Below are 22,149 nucleotides of genomic sequence, written 5' to 3' on the forward strand. Positions count from 1 at the left end.
TGGCCAGTTCCATGCAAATTTTAAAGAGTTCAGCCGAGTTGTTAGATGCCGCAGAGACGCAGGCTTAGATGTGAGCTCTCTTCTTGGTGAGGACAGAGAGCCGGTATTGCCTCTGGAACAGGCGGCAGGCCAGTTTGTCAGAGGATGTACATGAAGCACGCCATTTCCTCTCAGCCACCCTGCACTTGCGTTTAAGGGTGACGGGGTCTGAGTCGTACCAGGAGTTGCACTTGGCTTTGGGCCTCAGGCGGATCCTCATGACGGGGGCAAGAACATCGAGAGTATCAGATATAGCAGAGTGGAGCATGGAGAGGGCTGTGTCAGGGTATGAGTCAGCCAAAGGGGGGGTGGTGAGAAAGTGGTGGCGAAAGCCTCAACTGACACACGCTTCATGGGTCGGATGACCGAGAAGGTGGGTGGCAATGATGGAGTTGGCTTGGCCTGAGGGGAAGAGAGGGTGAGCTGGGAGGAAAGGAGAAAGTGATCACTCCAGGAGACAGGAGTGGTGAGAGGGATAGAAAGGGGAAGGTCTGAGGCGATCAGAACATCCAGAGTATGCCTTGCAGAGTGGGTCGGGCCAGAGGGGAGAATAGAGAGTGAGAGAGAGAGTCGCAAAGGTCGCGAAAGAGTCCAGAGGAAGGACAGGAAGCATCCGGGTGGATGCTAAAGTCTCCAAGAAGGAGGAGTTGAGTGGTCAAGACCAGGAGGGAAGAGGAGAGGTCTGTCCATTCAGAGAGGAAGGAGGAGATCTGACCAGGTGGCCGGTAGATAGTAGCCACAGTAAGGGAATGGCTAGGAGAGAGAGCTTGCAGACGAGGCATTTGAAAGAGGAGTAAGCCTGCGTAGGAATGACAGAGGCAGGAATCCACTCAGGGAAGATCAGGGCTACACCCCCTCCGGATCGGTTGGACCTGGGCGCGGAGAGGATCTTATAGCCATCAGGGAGGAGAGTGTCAAAGCTTGTGACAGTGCTGGCCGTGAACCATGTCTCGGTGAGACCGAGGACATCGAGGTCAAGTTCCTCCAGAAGGTGGCAGATGTCGGAGGAGTGTTTGACAGCTGAGTGAGAGTTAAGAGTGGCATTATGGAGAAGGTTGCTGTCCTTGAAAGACTTCCGGGGTGGGGTACAAATTAGAGGTACGCCCTGCGTAGGTGTAGAAGAAGCCCAAGGGGGGCAGAAAGGGAAGGAGGAGAGGGCAAGGTAGCATACATGCCAACCCTCCCGATTTAGGCGGGAGACTCACGATTTTTAGGTGAAAAGTATTGCTATTTTTCACGGTCTCCCGCCTAAAATAACTGTAGCCCCAATGCATTCCTATGGGGAAATATGCATCTCCCGATATCCCTGTGGAAATCTCCCTCCCCGGCGCATTTGAATGTTGGCATGTATGAGGTAGTCAAGGAGGAGGCAGCAGGGGGAGGCGAGGAAGCCATGGAGGGGAGAGAGGGGACAGCAGGAGAAGAAAGGAAATTGATGAGGCGCGGGAAGCATCTATCAAAGAGGAAAAGGTTGGCCTGAGGGCCATCAGTCTCCATGTTGTTCAGTTATTCATCTTGCACTGCCAAAATAAATAAGCATTGCCCTGGATGCAGTTCTGTGTGATTATCTCCTGCAGCTATGTGTGATTATCTCCTGCAAAACTAGGTATTTGAATTCGGTGTTAATTTACCATTCAGAATTAAACATATTTCCATATTATGCTGTATGATGGGTTGTGTATTTTAGAATGCTCCAGTGGTGCCAACAATGTATGTTTTGTATTTTTCTGTAATGTAATTGTTATGCAAAGTATTATTTTTGAAACTTGAACAACCCTACATATTTTTGGTCACAGAATGTTGGCAAGTATGCAATGTATGTCCAGTCCAGCGACAGGCTATGTGGCTCCCTTCTTTATGCTTTGCCTCAACATCTCTTGTAATTCTGAACCATTTCGCCCAGCGTTTCCGCATGTCTGCTTCCTTCAATGGACTGATTTGATGTCTCCTGTGTGAGGAGGTTTCGTTTCTCTATTTCTCTAGTTTGAATGAAAGAAACTTATCACAAGCCCCGCCCTAACGTGCTATCGAAGTGGCTAGTACGAATACGTCGAATCGCAGAGGATTGCCGAACAGGCATTTTAACCAGCAGTAGGTAAGTAGTTGCTTTAGCCGACAACACAATTAAAATTATATATCTAGAACTTCATTAAAGTGTGGAATTCTGATTAATTCAAAGCAAAACTGATTTATTCATCATCTTAAAATAAATTATCAAAATGCCAAAACTCCATTAGTATAACTAAAAAATGCTCCTATCGGATAAAAGTCTTTGGAATCTACTATATGTTCATAACAATAAAGCAAATGAAATAGACATTTCTGGATTTCTTCTTCGCTTTCATAAAAGCCGTTTCCATTTCAAGATGACAATAATATTGAATCGTGGATGGCTATCTTCTAGTCCTTCTTTTGTTTCCAAACGCGGCAGTACAGTCCACAGAGCTTTGCCGACACTGAAGCGGAAAGGTACGTTTCGAAGGTACTCTTTATTAACTGCAGCACCAGCGCAGGGTATGCTTCCATTCTGAGTGGTATTTCAAAAGTGGGAACCTCTTCAAGGAAAAGGCAGGATTGTACGACATTTTACGTTTATTTAAAGCACAATGATTTTTATTGTTGCGCTTACCTATAAAGTTGTAGAAATTCGTAATTGTTGATGGCCAGTTGGTGGGGCCCTTCCCTGAGGCACCTGCATGGGCCCCTTTGACTGAAAAGGTAGAAAGGCCCTGATGCCGTCCCTGCCCATTTTCTCTAGCTTTACCCAGATTTGTAAACCTGACAGTTACCCTCAGTGCTTTACAGGCAGATTCTGCCTGGCTCTGACTTATCAGCTGGCTGCATGTATTTTACAAGCCATGTTACGTGGAATGCAGTACTGCAATGGAAGCTTTTATATCAAATTCCGTCCTGCTTGTAAACCAAAGCAGGCGAGGGGTGGGGGGAATGTTCAGAATAATCCAACCGGTTTGCGATGTAACTCTTGCTCCCTGCGCTGTAAACCTGCTATTTAATAATACTTATAACAAAAGGCACGCACATCAAGGAAACCCAACACTACAACAAACGGTCACTAGACCTCTTATCGCCTATTAGGGAAAAGACACATGACTACAGTCGAAATGCCAATTCATTTGCTTGGTGGTTGCTAGCTGTAGAGATCAAAGTTGTAGAACAGGCTCTGCGATGAATATCTCGTGTTGTAAACATATGGACTTCCTGGCGGCGGAGCTCCCCTGCTGATCGGGGTCAATCCATCTTACCACCTCCCCACCCATGGAAGTTAGGATGAGAGTTGGTGAGCATTAGGATGTGGTAAAAAAAAGGGTGGGCACAGCAAGGGGATAGGGGCAGAAGATTCTTTGTGAACACATTAACATCTGTGATCCTTTGAAAAAGGAAGTACACATGCTCTTGGACCATATGGGGCAGTTGCTACCCTCTCACCCCCCCCCCCCCGCTCATGCATGGCCCCTTTTCAACTGAAAAGGTGGAAAGGCCTTGATGCCATCCCTGCCCTGATGCCATTTACATTAAACAAGTAACTAATTTACCAACCTGCCTCAGCGATTGTGATTGGAGGCTCAGACAACGTTTGTAGCCAGCAGCTGTATGTATTTACAGCAGAGCACAGACAGTGACAGACACACAAGCCTGAAGTTCAGAACCATTTCTAGTGAGACACCGGCTCAGAGCTCTGAACAAACGAGTGTCTGTTTCACGCCAGGTAGCATGTCATCAATCCAAATAATGTGCCATTAACACGCCCACCTTCAATACACTGGATGATGCTGCTCTGATTGGTCCATAGGTGTCTGCGGACACCGAATCAGGCAGTGAGTCTGCGGACCGGACCCAGATATCAATTTTGTTCAACCTACTTTTTGGCCATTTAAAAAAACAAAGAAAATAAAAATCGACTGGATGGATTTACAGCAAATTTGCAAAGGCATGCATTCCAGACCAAGCTGCCGCTCCTCCTGTAAGTTTGGTGGAAATCCGTCCAGTAGTTTAGTCTGTAGGGCGTAAGCATTTCCATTATGTGAGGATTTCAAAGGTTTTGGGACCCCCTATAACTTTGCCCCCCCCCCCTTGACAAAACCGCCGCAAACTCTGCAGAATCACTTGGAGGTGGCCATATACTTTATTTTGCAAAGTTTGGAGAGGGTTCGTCAAACAGCGCCGAAGTTATAAGCCACCCAAAAAGTGTTCTTCCTATGAGTTGAGCAGGCGTGTAATGTGTATGTGTGTTTGTGTGTGTGTGTATATATATATATATATATATATTTCTGAGGCTTGTGGAATCTGCTTAGATCACATGCTGTGCATAGGCCGACATCTAGTGGAAGCTGCGGAGTATTACAGTTTGTTTTTCGAAACTCGAAAATGGGCGTCGACACAGGCGTGCCAGTAATACTATCCCTAGTGTGACGTCCACTGTACCCAAGATCCCTCACGCGTCTAGGATCCTCAGATTGTATTTTTTCTGACATGAGGAAGCATACTGGTCGGAAGCATCTTGCGGAGTCCCCTGGCTTTAGCCAGACTTTTGATAATTTAACTTTAAGTTATTTATTGACATCCTTCCCCACCACAACGTCGACCCTTCAACTCGACGACGGCTGGAGAAGACATCGACCGTCGCCTGCTGCACGACGGATCTGGGCCTCGGAAGGCCGCTGGCCTCGGCCCGGGCCTAGTAGGCCGCTGGCCTCGGCCCTGCAAGTAGGGAGAGTGGGGGGTGGTACATACTCTTCACTCTTGGTATATAGGTACACTATATATTTCCTACACTTACCAGCCCGCTGCCTCAAAGTGCGTATGGAGGGTACCCCTTTCCAATTCTGCCCCAAGTGCAATCGCAAATACCCTTGGGTCGACAGGCACGCCACGTGCAATCTCTGCCTGCTGAGGGACCACCCCGAAGCGTTCTGCAGAGCGTGTAATAGGTTTAAGCCTAAGACACTTAAGGACCGTTCGACAAAGCGTTGGGCCCACCACGCCAGGCAGGCAGCCATGGCAGCGGAGGGCGCCTTCAGCGATGGCAGCGACGCCGTACTTTCGGACGGCGAGGGCACTACGGCGTCTAAAGACGGCCGAGCGCAGGTCCCCGACCTCGGAAGGTTGTCCGGCAGGGCGGCTATGGGGAAGACCCCCGGCGACGCAAGCGCTACACACCCTACATACACTAAGCACACTAAGTCCAACCGAACCTCGACGACGTCGACTTCTCGGAAAGAGGCACAAATAGAACGGTCCAACTCGGTGTCCTCTGAGCGCTCTCGATCGAGATCGCCTCACGACACAAGGCAATCATCCACTCTTGCCAATAGTGCCTCGCTCTCTAGGTTAACGGAAGTTCGATCGTCGGGAGACGAAGACGACTTCCACCCCCAGGCCGCGCTCCAAGAACCGAGGCCTCAGTTAACACCAGCGAGGCCCCACGCTCGAAACACACAGTTACCTCCCCCATCCCTCGACGCCAGGCGTCAAAAGTCTCTGGGGCCTCCAAGGGGCAGGGAAAAAATATTTCCACGCACGGGGAAGGGGGGAAACAGCGGAAAGCACAGCATCCCACTCCTGTAAAGTCTAACAAGTTGCCTACTAAGGTCATACCCTGTTCCAAAGAATGGTCTAGTGAAGACATAGACAGGGTCATGTCAAGAATGTCTTCCTTGGCTGATTTTTATAACAAAAACCCAGATCATTTCCTTTCGTATGATCCTCTAGAGGCCACACCCTCAGGCTCCTCTGATCCTATACCCTTAAGCAAGAAGGCCCGCTTTAAAAGACCTGTACCCTTCGAGGTGCAGCCTTACTCTACTCCATACTCTACTCCACACCCCAGATACCAAGGGAAACCTTTCCCTGAAGGGGACCAGGAGTTTACAATTATGGAGGAACGAACCGGGTCGGAATACTATGCGGAGGATGAGGACCTGGAGGAGGTAGAAGATGAGCAGGAAATTTACAGAGTAGATTCCCCGGTAGAAAGCGAAGCCCCAGTTACCGACTCGCCAGTTGATAACCAACCCCTCCTTAATGAAGTTCTTGCTCGCGCAGCAGAACATTTTCACATCGACACACAGGGTGTACAGGAGGAAAGGGACTTCGCAGAAGAGTTGGTGGGAGAGAGAAGGCCGGTCGCTCAGACCATCCCGATCCTTAAATCCATCCAACGTAGAATAACTCCATCCCTGGTGAATCCTAACCTCACCAGAGCCGTCAACCCCAGAGTCGAAAAACTTTTTCGGGCAGCCCAATCTGACCCTCTTTATATAAGAGGTCATCTTAAACCAGACTCCCTAGTGGTACCAACACTCGGAAGAGGGCTGGGACACCCTTATCGTCGTCGGAAGCTCCTCCCGACAAGGAGAGCAAAAGACTGTACGGGTTTGGCAGGAAGGTAGCCTCAACGTCCGCCTACCAAGCAAGGATTGCAAACTCCACCACCCTGTTGGCAAGTTACAACTGCCATCAATGGGAAGAGGTCGCGGCGCTCATAGCCTCTGCTCCTGAACCGTTAAAGGGCCAGTTGGCTCGGATCTCGGCAGAAGGGAGAGCCGTGTCTGGTTGCATATTAAAAGCAACTTTCGACGCTGCAGACAACGCAGGAAGATTGATAGCAGAAGGTACTGTTATCAAAAGACATGCGTGGTTACGGCAGTCAGGGTTCAAAACAGAAACACAGGCTTCATTAATAGACAAGCCGGTGGAACAAGATCTATTGTTTGGGAAAGCGGTCGAAGACGCACTTAAGAATGCCAAGGACGAGTACGAGACTCTCAAATCCCTTGGCCAGCTTACCAACAAACCCCCGAACCAGAGGGGGAACAGTAATTTTCGTCGCCCACGCGGCCAAAATTCACAAAGAGGCAACTATGCCCAAGGACAGGGTACACAATGGAACAACAACCAGCAGTCTACCCAAAGTTACAGCAAGGGTAACAAGAGAGGTCGTGGAAGAGGCAGAGGCAGCCCCAACAAGGGAGGTGGCACGCCTCCGCCAAAGCAGTGACGCTCAGTTCAGGGTCCCTTCTCACGCAACCCCAGTAGGGGGACGCATTTCCAACTTCACCCAGGCTTGGGAAGGGATCACCTCAGACAGATGGGTGCTGTCAACAGTGTCCACAGGATATTGTATAGAATTACTGCAGCGTCCCCGGAACCACCCTCCACGACAAAGAATACACTCCTTAGAACATCAGAAGATCCTTCTCGAGGAGATCGCCATTCTGCTAGAAAAGGACGCGATAGAACTCGTCCCAGGACACCAGGTAAACAAGGGTATCTATTCAACTTACTTCCTTGTGCCAAAGAAAGATTTAACAATGCGCCCAGTATTGGACTTACGGCCTGCCAACAAGTATGTCAAGCCCCAAAAGTTTCGTATGACTACGCTACAAGAGGTAATCCCCCTCCTAAAAAAGGGGGATTACATGGCAACCTTGGATATGAAAGATGCTTATTTTCATATTTCCATGCTCCCAGCACACAGAAAATACTTGCGCTTCAAGGTAGACAGTCGCCACTACCAATTCAAGGTACTGCCCTTCGGGGTAGCTTCAGCACCAAGGGTATTCACCAAGGTACTGGCGGTGGCAGCTGCACACCTACGCAGGGAGGCAATCCCAGTGTACCCTTATCTGGACGACTGGCTCATAACGGGGGAAACCCCAGGAATTTGCAGGTCAAACATTCAGAGGACTATCGACCTCCTCCACGAATTAGGCTTCTCCTAGATACTCAGAAAGGGTTGACCTTCCCTTCAGAAGAGAGAATCCGGAATATACTTCTGCAAATTCCACATTATCAGTCAGGTCAACAAATAACGGTACGCAAAGCAATGCGGTTACTGGGCATGATGGCGTCATGCATTTACCTGGTCCCCCACGCGCGTCTGCGCATGCGTCCCATGCAGGAATTGTTGGCGAAACAGTGGTCTCAGGCAAGTGGTCAGTGGGACGATCTAGTGGTCATTTCGCCAACACTCGTACAGAGCTTACACTGGTGGACAAGAGAAAATCTCGCAAGGGAAAAACCCTTTTACGATCCCGAAGTACAGGCAGTGGTGACTACAGATGCATGCCTGACTGGGTGGGGAGCTCACCATCTCCACCACACAGCTCGGGGTCTCTGGTCTCGCTCAGTAGCCAAGAACCACATCAACCTGCTAGAGCTTCTGGCAGTATTCCGAGCGCTTCGGGCGTTCGAGCCCCATCTGCTAAACTTGTCGGTACAGATCCGGACGGACAGCACGACAGCCATGTTCTATCTGAACAAACAAGGAGGGACTCGTTCGCCAAATCTGTCCAAGCTTGCCCAGAAAATCTGGATATGGGCACTCAGACGGAACATCTTCCTGTCATCACAACACGTTCCAGGGGAGCTCAATTCCCTAGCGGATGCCCTAAGCAAAGACTCCCTCCCAGAAGAACACGAATGGGTCCTTCACAGAGATATCGTAGAAGATCTCTTCTCTCAGTGGGGTTTCCCCACTATAGACCTATTCGCCACAAGCGAAAACAAACAATGCCCAGGATTTGCATCCAGGTTCCCCCAGCCAGACTCCCAAGGGAACGCCCTGTGGATGAACTGGTCAGGGATGTTTGCGTACGCTTTTCCACCAACTCCTCTCATCAGGAAGGTGGTGTACAAGATGGACGAGGAATCGATGACGCTCATCCTAGTTGCTCCCATGTGGGCGAGACAACCATGGTTTCCACACCTACGCAGGATGGCGGTGTGCGAGCCCATCAAACTCCCAGCCTGGTACAACCTACTGTCCCAGCAACAAGGTCAAACAGTGCACCAGGAACCCAACTCAATGAACCTGGCAGCATGGCTCCTGAAGTCATAGAGTTTGGGCATCTCAATTTACCACAGAGGTGTATGGACATCCTAAAAGAATCCAAGAAACCAAACACAAGGCACTGTTACTTTGACAAGTGGAAGAGATTCGTTATTTGGTGCCAGAATAAACAAATCAACCCAGTTGATTGCACTCCTTCCAACGTTGTAACGTACATGCTCCACCTGCTGGACGCAGGTTTGGTTTTTAACTCTCTGAAAGTACACCTGGCAGCCCTCTCGGCTTACACCACATCCCATAACAAAGTATCGTGGTGGAAAGAACCAGTAGTTAAAGCCTTCATGGAAGGAGTAAAGAGACTTCACCCTCCTATTTCGAACCCACCGGCAGGATGGGACCTCAACGTGGTGCTAGCTAAGCTCATGGGCCCCCCTTTCGAATCCATGCATAAAAGTAGTCTCAAACACCTGACTTATAAAACGGCCTTCTTAGTAGCCATTACCTCTATAAGAAGGGTCAGTGAAATTCAGGCTCTGTCAGTGCAGGATCCTTTCTTTACTATCCACAAAGACAAACTGGTTTTACGCACACACCCTAGGTTCTCACCTAAATTTATATCTAAGTTCCATGTAAACCAGTCCATCGAGCTTCCGGCTTTCTTCCAGAACCCACAAAGCTCAGCTGAGGTGAAACTACACACCCTTGATGTGCGTAGGGCGGTCCTCTACTATGTAAATAAAACCAGACCGCTAAGGAAAACAGATCAACTGTTTGTCTCCGTAGCTACAGGCAGAGAGGGGGATCGCGTCTCTAAAGGTGCTATCTCGAAGTGGATTATCAACTGTATACAGCTGTGTTACTCTCTTTCTGAAAAAACTCTGCCTTTTACGCCAAGAGCCCACTCTACTAGAGGCATTGGGGCCACTCTGGCTTTCATTGCAAATGTTCCCCTCGACACCATTTGCAAAGCAGCTACTTGGAGCTCTATTCACACTTTTACTCAGCATTACTGCATTGACACTCATTCCAAGACAGATACACAAGTGGGACAAGCGGTTCTAAGACACCTGTTTGCTCATGACCCTTCTCACATCCCACCTCCTTCTTCTGGTACTGCTCGCTAATCTATGCACAGCATGTGATCTAAGCAGATTCCACAAGCCTCAGAAGGGATACATTACTCACCGTAATCGTATTTCTGATGCTTGTATCTGCTTAGATTCACATGCGACCCACCCTTCCTCCCCTCCGAGAGAAGGCGCATGATTGCTTGTAGTCTTACCTTTCTGTCTATCTGCTTGGATTATCTGTACTCGCGCTACTCCTCATGCTTCCTCATGTCAGAAAAAATACAATCTGAGGATCCTAGACGCGTGAGGGATCTTGGGTACAGTGGACGTCACACTAGGGATAGTATTACTGGCACGCCTGTGTCGACGCCCATTTTCGAGTTTCGAAAAACAAACTGTAATACTCCGCAGCTTCCACTAGATGTCGGCCTATGCACAGCATGTGAATCTAAGCAGATACAAGCATCAGAAATACGATTACGGTGAGTAATGTATCCCATATATATATATATATATACACACACTCTCTTTCTCTCTTTCTTTCTTTCTTCTCTCTCTGTAGCACTCACATTACAAAATGCAGAGAAATGCGTGCAAGTCTTACCAACTGACACAGGACCAGAGGGGAATACAGCCCAGGGACTTCAAAGAATGTCGTGTTGGATTTAGGAACAGGCGCAGGGGGTGGGGGAGAGGAATACAGGGAGTGGGAGGAGATGATGGGGACAGAGAAAGAATGCAAGTAATTTGAAAGGGAGATGGGCGCCACTGAATGAAACTGCATGAAACTTTACAGTATCATTATAGACCCGGCCCTGAATGGTTCTGCAAAGTTTGGTGCTGGCAAAATTAGAGGGGGGGTCTGAAAATATTTGAAAGGCTTATTCCTTTAGTGCCGTTTGACGAATCGCTACAAAAGTTTGCAAACAGATTTTAGACCCAAAGTGGAATGCATTTGAAACGTTTGGTGGGATTTTGTCAAGCAGGCACAAAATTAGAGGAGGGGCTTCAATGTTTTTAGACGGCTTATAACTTTGGTCCCATTAGACGAATCTGCACAAACGTTTGCAGAAATATTATAGACCCAACCATGACTGTGCAAAGTTTGAATGGATTTTGTCAAGTGGGGGGCTAAGTTATATGACCATTATTTGTAGGCACATATTGACATTTTTGTCAAAAAATAAAAACTGGACGGATTAGCAGCAAACTCGTGCAAGGAGCATTGGCAAGGACTGGAAATCATGGTTTCGCAAGTGTGTCCGTGTTTTATTTTTTGAAAAGTGTCATAATGTAGGTACAAAAAAATAGTGATATACCTTTGGTGACTGAGGTATAGCTTTGGTGACAGAGGTATAGCCTGTGGATCAATCTGGCCACTGGCATGACCATGAGGAACTGGCAATGGGGTTAAGGTGGGCATGGCCACCAGGGACCGACATGTGGTAAAGTTTTATTAAATTGGGATGGATTTGAAAGGGAAAAGAATTCTGCTCGTGGCTACAGTACTGGACTGGATTGCCGCAAACATGCGTGAGAATCATCAGCAAGGACCTCAAAGCATAGTTTTGCAAATCTGTCTTCTGTTCTATTTTTTCAAAGTGTCAAAATGTAAGTACAACAAAAATAGGGGTATAACTTTGGTTCCTGGACAGTGGGCCTGGCCCTCGGCATGGAAGATTGCCTACTCTGATTTTCTTATTGGGGCATGCAGCATGGCCGAAGCCCTAGGTTAAATGGGAAAGAAATTCTGCATGCGGCTGCAGCCCGAAATACTGGACAAGATTGTAGCAAACTTGCGCAAGGAGCATCAGGAAGCACCTGAAAGCATGCTTTTGCAAATATGCCCCATGTTTTACATTGCTAAAAGTATCAAAATGTAAGTACACAAATAGTGATATAACTTTGCTGCCTGGGCAGTGGGCCTGGCCCTCGGTAAGGACACATTTCTACTCTGATTTGCTTATTGGGGAATGCGGCATAGTCAAAGCCCATGCCCCATGGATTGTGGAGACTGGCCATGGCTGCAAGCCATGAGCACTGGACATTGGTCACATTATAAGGGTATAGTGGACACTGGACCAGGATGCAGGTTAGGTGCAGTCGATAACGTGGCGGTTTGGTGTGACTGGGGTCTTGGTCGAGCCTCATGCCCTTGTCAATTCAACCATGACTTGCATCCCCTGCATGCGCTGCTGATAATGATACACATCAGTATGCGTTGCAAAAAATATGTTTGTTAAAGGAGGTTTATAGTTCTTTCATATATGTTAAAAGAGGAATTATTATTAACTTATATACAGTGATGTAACATTTTCACTCACGAAAACCTTTGAAATTCACTGAAAAAACTTTGTTAAAGGGACGTTATGGTTACATGTAAAATAAAAAAACTCAAGAAATTCGCCAGTTATGGTAGGCTATGCAACCATAACTCGTGCCACCGACATGCACTGCTAACACTAACACCCAGGACATCAAAGATGATGTCACAAATGACATCATCAATGACATTGATGATATTACTGATGCCATCACATATCTGTTTTTTTTTATTTTTTATTTCCAGTGACAGTATTCATTTTAAGCTGAGGACTTCATTTGGTTATACTACATTGAAGCCATGATACACATACAATAAAGGTACTGTGCATGTAGAGCTTGACCTTATGCTATATTCTGAAGTTCTTTTCCCTAGGGTTTACCCTGAGGTCATAATGCACATGCATAGAACAAGAACCAGGTCCCAAGCAGATAATACATTTCTCAAGAATGTGATGTGCTTTGACTTAGCCAAATCCATCATGCGAGTCAAACGTTATTAGCAATTGCATTTTTGGGTTGCCTATAGAACTTGATACTCAATTTAACTATAGTGCGACAACTTAAAACAGATGGCTGGTGGTTGTTAGGTAATAATTTGTAGAGTCCAACTGGTGTGGGACTTTATTTCTTGGTATTGGGTAATCCACATTTTAATATAGACCTGTACTACACAAGTTGGTAGTGTGACTGAGAAGCCAGGCTTAGAGGGTTAATGTGAGCTGTAGAGCTGTACAATGAAATCAGTAAATACAGGTATCCAAGTAAACACTTACACACTTAGAGTTAAAGTATAAATATTTATTTATATATACACAAGGATAATTAGACAATAATATACATATTTATTTATATATACACAAGGATAATTAGACAATCTTTAAAAGAAAAAGCCGCAACTAATAGTAACATTAATCTCAAAATTAAGGATTCAATTTCAACAAGAGCAATAAAGCAGGTGAGTGAACTTTTCATATGTTATACATATTCTAGCACATTGAGTGACGTCATATGAGGTTAGTAATAACCCTTATTCTTGATCACCATTGCAATATTGAGTTATAAGAAGGGAAAAGTTATAGTTAGATCAGAACATACTTTGTACTTTGAAAAACAGTTAGATTCTCCCAGAGGGATGTAGGCAGTGTTTTATCGGTTGTATACTAATTGACCTTTTCACAATTGACCTCGGGAGAATTTACCTAATTTAGAAGTTCAATTAGGACATGTATGTGGGGGTACCCCCCACCCAATCCCCTTATATTATTTATAATCCAAAACCAATCCAATACATATATAAAATAACTAAAATAATATAAAGGTCAATTGTGCATAAGGTCAATTAGGACTACTATAATTAGGTCAATTGTGCAAAAGGTCAATTGTAAAAGGTCAATTTAGGTAATACCGTTTTATCCCATCAATAATAGTGTTCAACAGTTAAAACCTGTAAGGGAACATGCACTGTCAAAGCCAATAGGTTCAGAATGGGACCTTTCAGGAGCCAAGACAGCCAAAGTCAAAGGGACAGTTCAACGTTCTGATGATTTTTTCTTAGAAATCATTTTTTTAAAGTCAGTAGTTCAAATAGAAAATCATAGAAGCTCAAGAGGAGCCACCTGAAGAAGCACGAGCTGTGGGAGGCCAGTGTAGGTGGGTTGAGGTCAACTCAAAAGGGTTTCAAATAGTACTCCCCAAGCTAGGAAGCACCACAATTAGATGTAGCCCAATCCCCATAGTACCTGTCAACTGAAGAATTGGTTCCAGCTGGATGCCTTCCTGTTGCAGTGTAGCAGACCCGTGTTCCTGGTCCTTGGTCGTGGTGACGAAAGGGAGTAAGTCTGGCGGGCTTCTGCAGCAGCACTCGAGAAAGGGGCCCTGCAGCAATGGATTCTCCTTGATTCAGCAGCCTTTTGTGGTTTTGGTGCCTTTTTCTCAGATCCAAAGAAGAACGAACAGCTGCAGTTAGAAGTTACTTGATCCCTCGATCCTGGACCTCTGGATGAAGATTTCCTGCTTCTGTAGGGTCCTCTGGATGCACGCAAAGTTTTTTTCCAGATTCACGCTTCCGAAAGACAATGCACTCGATGATGGTCAGGGGTCCCCGGGCATTGAGATTTTGCAGCCTTGGAAAGTCGCAGCAAGTCAGGGGATTCGCTAAAATGAAGCTTGTCTCAAGGCTAGTTGATGAGAGGTAGTCCTCCCGTACAGGTCTTCCCAGTCGAAACAAACCCGGGGTCAGCACCGCTTCAGGCCTTCACCGGGCACTTTGCGGTCCAGTAGAGTGCTGCTGGCATCTCAACACATCTTCTTCATCGGATGTTGTCCTCCAGTGGTCGACTCTGCCTCTAGTCCCAAAAACCTTGCCTTTTAAGCAAGTTCCCATTCATTCACAGCTCTAGGCCTTCAATCACCCAGCAGGGTGGCTGTCCTGTGGACAGCTAGCCAGCCAATCAGAATTGGTTTCACTCAGGCACGCCTAGAGACAAAGGACAGGGACGATTCGGGACCCTCCCTCACTTCCTGCCTTTCCAGACACACTGGAGCCTAGGCGGGCTTCATGGCTGAAGCCCACCAAAGGCAAAATGCACAAAGGACTCAAACCTGATTCAAACAGAGTAAAAGCCCAGAAGGAACTAACTGACAAGAATTTGAGAAAAAAAGAAGACATGGGCCATTTTCAGAAAATTGTCACCATTGGCTTCTGTACTGCAGCTGAGAAATCAGCCTGTAGATACATGGCACACGGTAGTAAAAAATAAACCACTGCCACCAGCCATTCAAGTTAGTTCGTGTAACAGAATGTTACTTGAGAAGTGGGATAAAGGAGTTACTATGTAACACCACAGCACTCTGTAAGAAGATTCAATTCAACACTACCGCTAAGTCAATGCCTAGTCTGTGATACTGAATGGAAACCCTTATTGATATATCTTTATGTCCAGTTCATGAGTTCTGGATGACTACCCCTATATAACACCCCTTCAGGGAAGACATAAACTCCACTTCAACTAATTATATTCTTGAGTGTACGAGATTGGCGATGTCTGAAAATTTCTTCTTGTTTCAGAATCGGTTCTACAAGCAAACCAAGGGTGTAAGCATGGGGGCCACTTTTGCGCCGGACATTGCTAATCTATACATGTCTAGTTACGAAAAAAACAATGTTTTCACTGCAGAAAATCCTTTCCTGAAAAACATTTCATTGTCGAAGCGGTTCATTGACGATATCATCATCATATGGAAAGGCACACCTCTTTAACTACAAAATTTCCACAGCTGGATTAACTTAAGGAACACGCATATCAAGTTCACAATGCATTGGGATCAGCACCAAATAGACTTCTTGGATCTCCATATCTACAAGACAGGAGATCGACTCAAGACTGAGCTATTCCGAAAACCTACCGACCGCAACAGTCTGTTGCATTTTCAAAGTTATCACCCATGGGTTTAAAGTACAATTTACCCTATGGGCAGTTTCTGCGTATACGAAGAAATTGTACAGATCTGGATAAATTCCAACAACATGCAGACGGATTGACTGCATGACTAATGGAGAGAGGCTACCCTCAAAAATCAATCAGCCAAGCTAAAAAGAGGGCCAGACATACACCAAGAGAAATTTGTCTGGAAAACAAACCCAAGAAAGCCCCCTAAGCCCCCTCTCGATGCCACGGCCGGCATACCCACCGGGCCCCCTTCACCGCGTCTAACGACGCCGTCTTGACCCACCCCCACCTGGGCCTCCTAGATGACACCGCCCCAGGCAGCCCACACGGTTAATAGATGCACCAGGCACCCCCAGTATGCCAAACGGACCCAAGCCATTCAGGCGGCCCACCTATATGTCCTTTGGCGCCCATTGCCTTCCATTCCCCCATCGAGCCCCATCCCAGACGCATCGCCTGGCACACCCCCACGCCGCGGCAATGGCAATTGCCCAAATACGTCCACCTTCCCATTACAGAGCCAAACTACATACAGCCGACCAGCTATTAGCCAATCTTGGAATGGGATTCCACCGCCCAAGCGCAACAGTGCTCTAGCCAGACGCTGCAAACCAGAACCTCCATCCAGTCAGCCCCTTCAGGGCCAGACCCTGCCACATGGAGAAGCCCCCCCCAAGAGCACAAATTCAAACCAGTTTTTTCCTAAACCTTGTGCACCCCTCCCTTACAGAGCCCAACAGGAGCCACTACACTCAAAAAGCTAGCCCCACCAGGGCCAGACCACCCTGTCACTAGCCCAGTGGAGGGCACCCCCCATCCCAGGGCTGCAATCTCACACCAGGTTCCTCGGAACCCAATCTTCTTCAACTTTCCATTACAGAGCCCAACAGGAGCCCCTGCACTGACAGAAAACCATTCCACGACATGCACCAGGACCGGCACCAGACCAAGATACAGTAGGTAAGAGGCGCTAAACCCTCACCCTTGACCTATCCTTTACAAAACCAACCTCTTGCTAAACATTTTCTCTCCTTCCTTCCTTTTTCTCCCCCGCTTAACATTGACTGCCAATGCAATGTAACAACTATGTGAAAACATTATTTTGTGCTATTTTTAACCTATATCCTGCAATTATAAACACGTCACCTCACCCTCACACCACTCGCTGTACACCAATGGACCTATGTATGTCACAACTATGTCACAATTTGTTCACCACACATGGTTTTGAATACACATCAGCCTTGATAAAGACCCACGGGTCGAAACACGTGTCGGCTGACAACAGGGGGATGAAAGAGCCCCAGATGTATCACTGTATACCAACAAATTTGAGACAAATCCACCACTTGCACAAATAAAAATGAGATTGTATCGCAACAGTGTGAAGGATTAATCTCTTTAAATTATATAAGCAAGATAGCAAGGAGAACACCCCCGTCTTCTAAGGTACATAAGGTGTTTCGTCCTGCTGACAAACACGCAGACAAATTACGGCGGAAGTCTTTCTCAACGATCAAGAAGTCTTCTTCTGGTGCGGGTGTGCGGACTGGACAGTCAACCCCTGGTTCATCCTCCCGTTCCTTTCGGAGGCCCAGGGGGGCCGTGGTCCTCCTCGCTCTTCTCGTCCGGGCCCGGCCCAGAAGTCCTGACGGTTTGGGCGGGCCAGTGGATGGACATCTCTGGCAGTTATTTCCGGTATGGGACCATTGGTGCTCGGATTCTTGGGCTCTGGACACTGTTCGGAGGGGTTATCAAGTGAACTTCCTGTCTCCCTGTGTCCAGGGTTGCAGGGTTCGGACTGCTCTTCCTTGCTTGCTGGCCAAGTGGTTGGCTATGTCAACCGCCCTGTCCGAGTTGTTGCTGAAGGCAACTTTCATGCCTGTTCCCTTTTCACACCGGGGCCTGGGGTTTTACTCACGGCTGTTTCTGGTCCCCAAGCCTTCAGGGAAGTCTCGCCTCATCTTGGACCTCAAGGCTCTGAAATGCTTCGTTCGGAAGTAACGCTTCAAGATGGAGACTTTGCAGAACATTCTCAGGATGTTATGCAGGGAGGACTGGATGGCGTCCCTGTATCTCCAGGATGCATATAACCACATGTCTCTCTGCCCCTGCCAGAGGCAGTTCTTCCGGTTTGCAGTGGGATCCCAGACATTTTCAGTTCCGAGTGCTCCCTTTCGGGTTGCGCTCGACCCCCAGGGTGTTCACCAATCTGGTGGCTCCCCTGGTGGCGCATCTGCACCTGAGGGGAATTCAGATTTTTCCCTTCCTGGACGACTGGTTGCTCAAGGTGGCCCTCTGGCAGATGGTCCTGGCTCATCTCCTGCTGGTTTGCCAGGCATTACGGGACTGGGGCTTCTGGTGAACTGGCAGAAGTCTCATATGGAGCCCTCTCAGGATCTGGTTTTCATCGGGGCTCAGATTTGCACCAGGATGGGCAGGGGTTTTCTGTCCCTGGAGAGGGTCCAGCGCCTGCTGTCTGTTTTATGCAGGGTTCTAAGGATGCGGTGGGTCACGGCTCACCTGTTGCTCATGCTTCAGGGGCACATGGCGTCTTGCGTCTTTCTGGTTCCTTGGGCTCGTCTTCATCTGCATCATCTATGTTTTACCTACTCTCCCACTGGCTTCCGGCTTCTCAGGCTTATGAGAGCTTGATCCCAGTGTCTCAGGCTCTGAGGGCCTCCTTACTGTGGTGATTGCGGGTTTCGAATCTCCGGGCGAGGGTGTCCCTGGTCCGTCCTCCTTTGACCACTCTTACTACAGATGCCAGTGGAAAGGGTTGGGGGGGCCACATTGGGCGTCCTCTCGGCCCAGGGATTGTGGGCTCCGGGAGAGGGCCGTCATTCTTCCAATTGGTGGGAGTTGTGTGCCATTCTCTGGGCCCTGTTGTACTTTAGGGTGTTTCTGGAAGGTCAGGAAGTGTTGGTTCGGAAAGACAATACCACAGCATTGGCATATGTCAACCGTCAGTGGGGGATCCAGATGCTCCTTGAATGCTTTGGCAGCTCAGATAGGTTACTGGGGGGAGTTGCATCTGTTGTCCCTGAGGGCTTCTCATGTCAGGGGGGTGGACAATGTTCAGGCGGATCTACTCAGCCGCCGGTTCCCCTTCTGTGCGTAACTGGTTCTGTTGGACTGGGTATTTGCAGAGATCTGTTTCAGGTTCGGGCTCCCCGTGCTGGATCTTTTTGCCGGCCTCTGCGAAGATTCTCCTCTCCTCTCCTGCTCCTGGTTCCCGGCCGAGGAGGTTTGGGGGATGGATGGCCTCACAGTGGAATGGCCTTGGGGTCTCCTTTATGCGTTCCCTCCTCTTGCCCTTCTTCCCCGGGTGGTGCAGCACATCCGGGAGAGCAGGTCGACTGTGTTGTTAGTTGCGCCCTTCTGGCCCTGCCAGAGCTTGTTCCCCTCCCTGTTGGAACTTCGGTCCTGGGAACCTTGGTTGATTCCGAGGTGGCCTTGTCCCCTGCACACGGGTCTGCAGTTTGGGGTTAGACAGATTCAATGGGCGGTGTGGCTATTGCACGGTTTCTGTTGATCTTCCAGGGGTTTTCAGGTCCTGTGAGTGAGTCTATCCTTAATGCTCGTAGACCTTCTACTCTGAAGGTGTATGACAGACACTCGGGTCACTTCTGCTGGGATTGGTGTGGGCGGTCTGGGATCCCCCCCCCTGCGTTCCGGTCTGCCCGCTATTCTGCAGTTCCTCCAGGAGGGGTTTGACAAGGGCCTGGCAATCTCCATGCTTCGGTCCCAATGGGCCTCCATTAAATTCCTCTTGGGGGACTCTGATGTCCACCTGAATGGGGAGGTTTTGGTGGGGAAGTTGGTTTGGGTCTCTCTTCTTCTCGTCCTTGTACTTATAAGGGCCTTCCACCTTGGGATCTCCCTCTTATATTGAGGTTCCTTCAGGGGCCGCCCCCTTTGAGCCCATTTATGAAATTGACATCAAGCACCTTACTCTAAAGACTGCTTTCCTGATTTCTATCACGTCTGCTCGTAGGCTGGGGGAGTTTGGGGCACTGTTGTGTCACCTCCCTTTCTTGCGGGTTCTACCAGACTCTGTGGTTTTGCGGTGTGATCCGAAGTTCCTGCCTAAGGTTGTGTCTCTTCACACCTCACACCTTTGTTCGTTAGGCGTTGTCTGTTACATTCATACGTTCAATTACAAACATGTATTTTGCCACGCTACTCTTGTCGTTTTTATTGTTGCCCCCACTTGGATACCCACCTCCATCACTGCCCTCCCCAACCAAGCAGTGTATATATCCCATAGCCCAATTCTACCGTCGGTCAGCCCACCCCAATTCGGCTCACCGTCACGGAAGGCCCAACAGGGACCTGAACCTAATTGAACCCTTGAAAGAACCATTGCAACTGCAAGGGGGTACGCTGTTGCCGCACAGCTACCAGTGCAGGATCTAGGGTGTATAACCCGTTTATTCGACATTGTATGCATGAGGCGGCTGTGATTTTCGTGTGCCGCTATCTGCTCATAACAGTAATGAGAATAGAGAGCTCAGGAGTAGTGTGAGCTATGCATCCTCTGTCAGCGTGGTTATTCTTCATTTGGTCATTGACGGGATTGTTCAGAGGTATTTGCACCTCAATGAATTTCATTGCTTCATTCGGGACTGTGAAGAAGTATAGTTTACCTCTAAAGGTGAGTTTGAGGTGTGTCGGGAACAGCCTTGCATATTGAATATTCCTCTCCCTGAGCACTTCACTCCTGAAAATTGACACCGTTCCTTTTGTACACCAGTGGAGAAGTCGGGGAAAATCCTGATGGTTTGGGACCACAGTCTCAATTCTCCCTTTTCCTGAGCAAGTCGAAGTAGCTGAGAATCTTTGCAATAATGGGCCTGGGGAAATCCCCAGGTTTGGGACGAGGGGCCAGTGCCCAATGGGGCGCGCTCCACTGCAAAGAAGGGAGAGCGATCAGGATTCTCCAGTAGGTCCTTGAGTAGATAGTTGATGTCCAGATCCATTTTACCTGTAAGTACTTCGTCAGGCACCCCGACTATCTGGATCTTATTTCTACATGAGCGGAACTTAAGATCGTCACACTTGCTTTTAACAAACTTCATGTCTCGAGTGAGGTCAGCCACTGTGCCTTGTGGCATGTGTAGTCTGTCTTCATTGGCACCGATTCTAGTCTCAACCTGGGTGATCATGGCACCCTCGTGGGCCAGTTGGGTTCGAGGTGACACCACATTGGCATTGATATCATCCCATTTTTCGAGTATTGCAGAAAGGTTTTGGCCATTGCCTCCATCATGCTGGTGAGGTCAGGGGTAGGAGCGGCAGTAGACATGGAGGTGTAGCCTTGACCTAGCGCTAGTTGCCCCTGTTTGGGTCTGGGGGTTGATTTCGCAAAGTCTATGGCCCCGGTTTTCCCTCCACCCCGGGCGCCCTTGGTTATGGTATGCAGGTAGGCCTCTCTCCCCGTCCTTCAACCAAAGATCTGGCAGTGGATTTTTTATCAGAGCTGGTGTTCAGTCAACCCCCAACAATGTCCCCCAAGGATGAGATTCCACCCGAGGTGTGTGAGCCAGCAGTAGGGCCACGGGGGCTGGTGAGGATAGCAATCAGCTAAGCATAGGTTACTGTTAGGGAGAATTCTCCAAAATTGCTAATTTCCCTTACCTACTGGGTCCCTCAGCAGCTTTGCTGGATTTCTAGGGTTTACTTTTTTCACCTGGTAAGAGTGCGAGCCTTTTTCCCACTTTTACATGTGTTTTGCTGTGTGTGTTTTTACCATTTGTGTGATCTTGGGCTCTGGAGCCTCACCTACTCCATGGGCATTATTTTCAGTGCAGTGACACAGGGTTGTCTTTCAGGCTTCCCACTGAATCCATTTTTTTTCTGGGACTGACTACTGTCCCCCAGAAACATGTAAAGTTGCCATTAACTTTATGTAGTCTCTTTAAACCACAGACCTAGTACACTCCATCTTACATGGAGTATTGGAAAGGGTTAATTCTTATTCCTTTTTGTCTATTTCTCTTGGAGCACTGTTTCGCTCCCTTTTCATCAAGACTTTGCTAGTGGCAGTGGTAACTACCCTATTTTTCATACCGCGGTTATCTTAAATAACCATGGTATTGTTTTAGGCTATTTTATTAGCGTCGAACATAAACCCGCTTGACTAAATATATTTTATTTCGGCTCCGGCTGGGTTTATTCACCATTTCTTTTTGTAAAAGTCTTTCTCGTGTTTTACTCTGGCTGCCAAACCAGGTTTGGTCCCTTTTGTTTGCCGTCTTTTCGCGGGCTTCTGCACAGACAACCAGGACAGCCCCAAGATTGTCCAAAGTCACACCTGTGATTCCTCCACCTGCTGAGGCAGAGTGTGAGGTGGAACTTTGTGTGGTTGAGCCAGTATCTGAAGAATCAGATCTGGATGAAGACACTGTCTTAGTTGGAGATCTTGACCCTGTTGACCATCCTGAGCTGCAGT

At 48.0% G+C, this 22,149-nt stretch overlaps 1 long non-coding RNA gene across 1 annotated transcript in view; it reads left to right on the plus strand.

Moving 5' to 3' along the window:
• Positions 1 to 2,432: 2,432 nt before the first annotated feature.
• Positions 2,433 to 22,149, plus strand: part of LOC138525818 (uncharacterized) — a 148,378-nt gene continuing 128,661 nt past the window's right edge. The window contains exon 1 of the long non-coding RNA XR_011283442.1: positions 2,433 to 2,508. This is a non-coding gene — a long non-coding RNA (uncharacterized lncRNA). The remainder of the gene's footprint in view (positions 2,509 to 22,149) is intronic.

The sequence above is a fragment of the Ambystoma mexicanum genome, chromosome 7p (assembly GCF_040938575.1).
Source record: "Ambystoma mexicanum isolate Mex_15411 chromosome 7p, UKY_AmexF1_1, whole genome shotgun sequence".
Lineage (NCBI taxonomy): Eukaryota > Metazoa > Chordata > Amphibia > Caudata > Ambystomatidae > Ambystoma > Ambystoma mexicanum.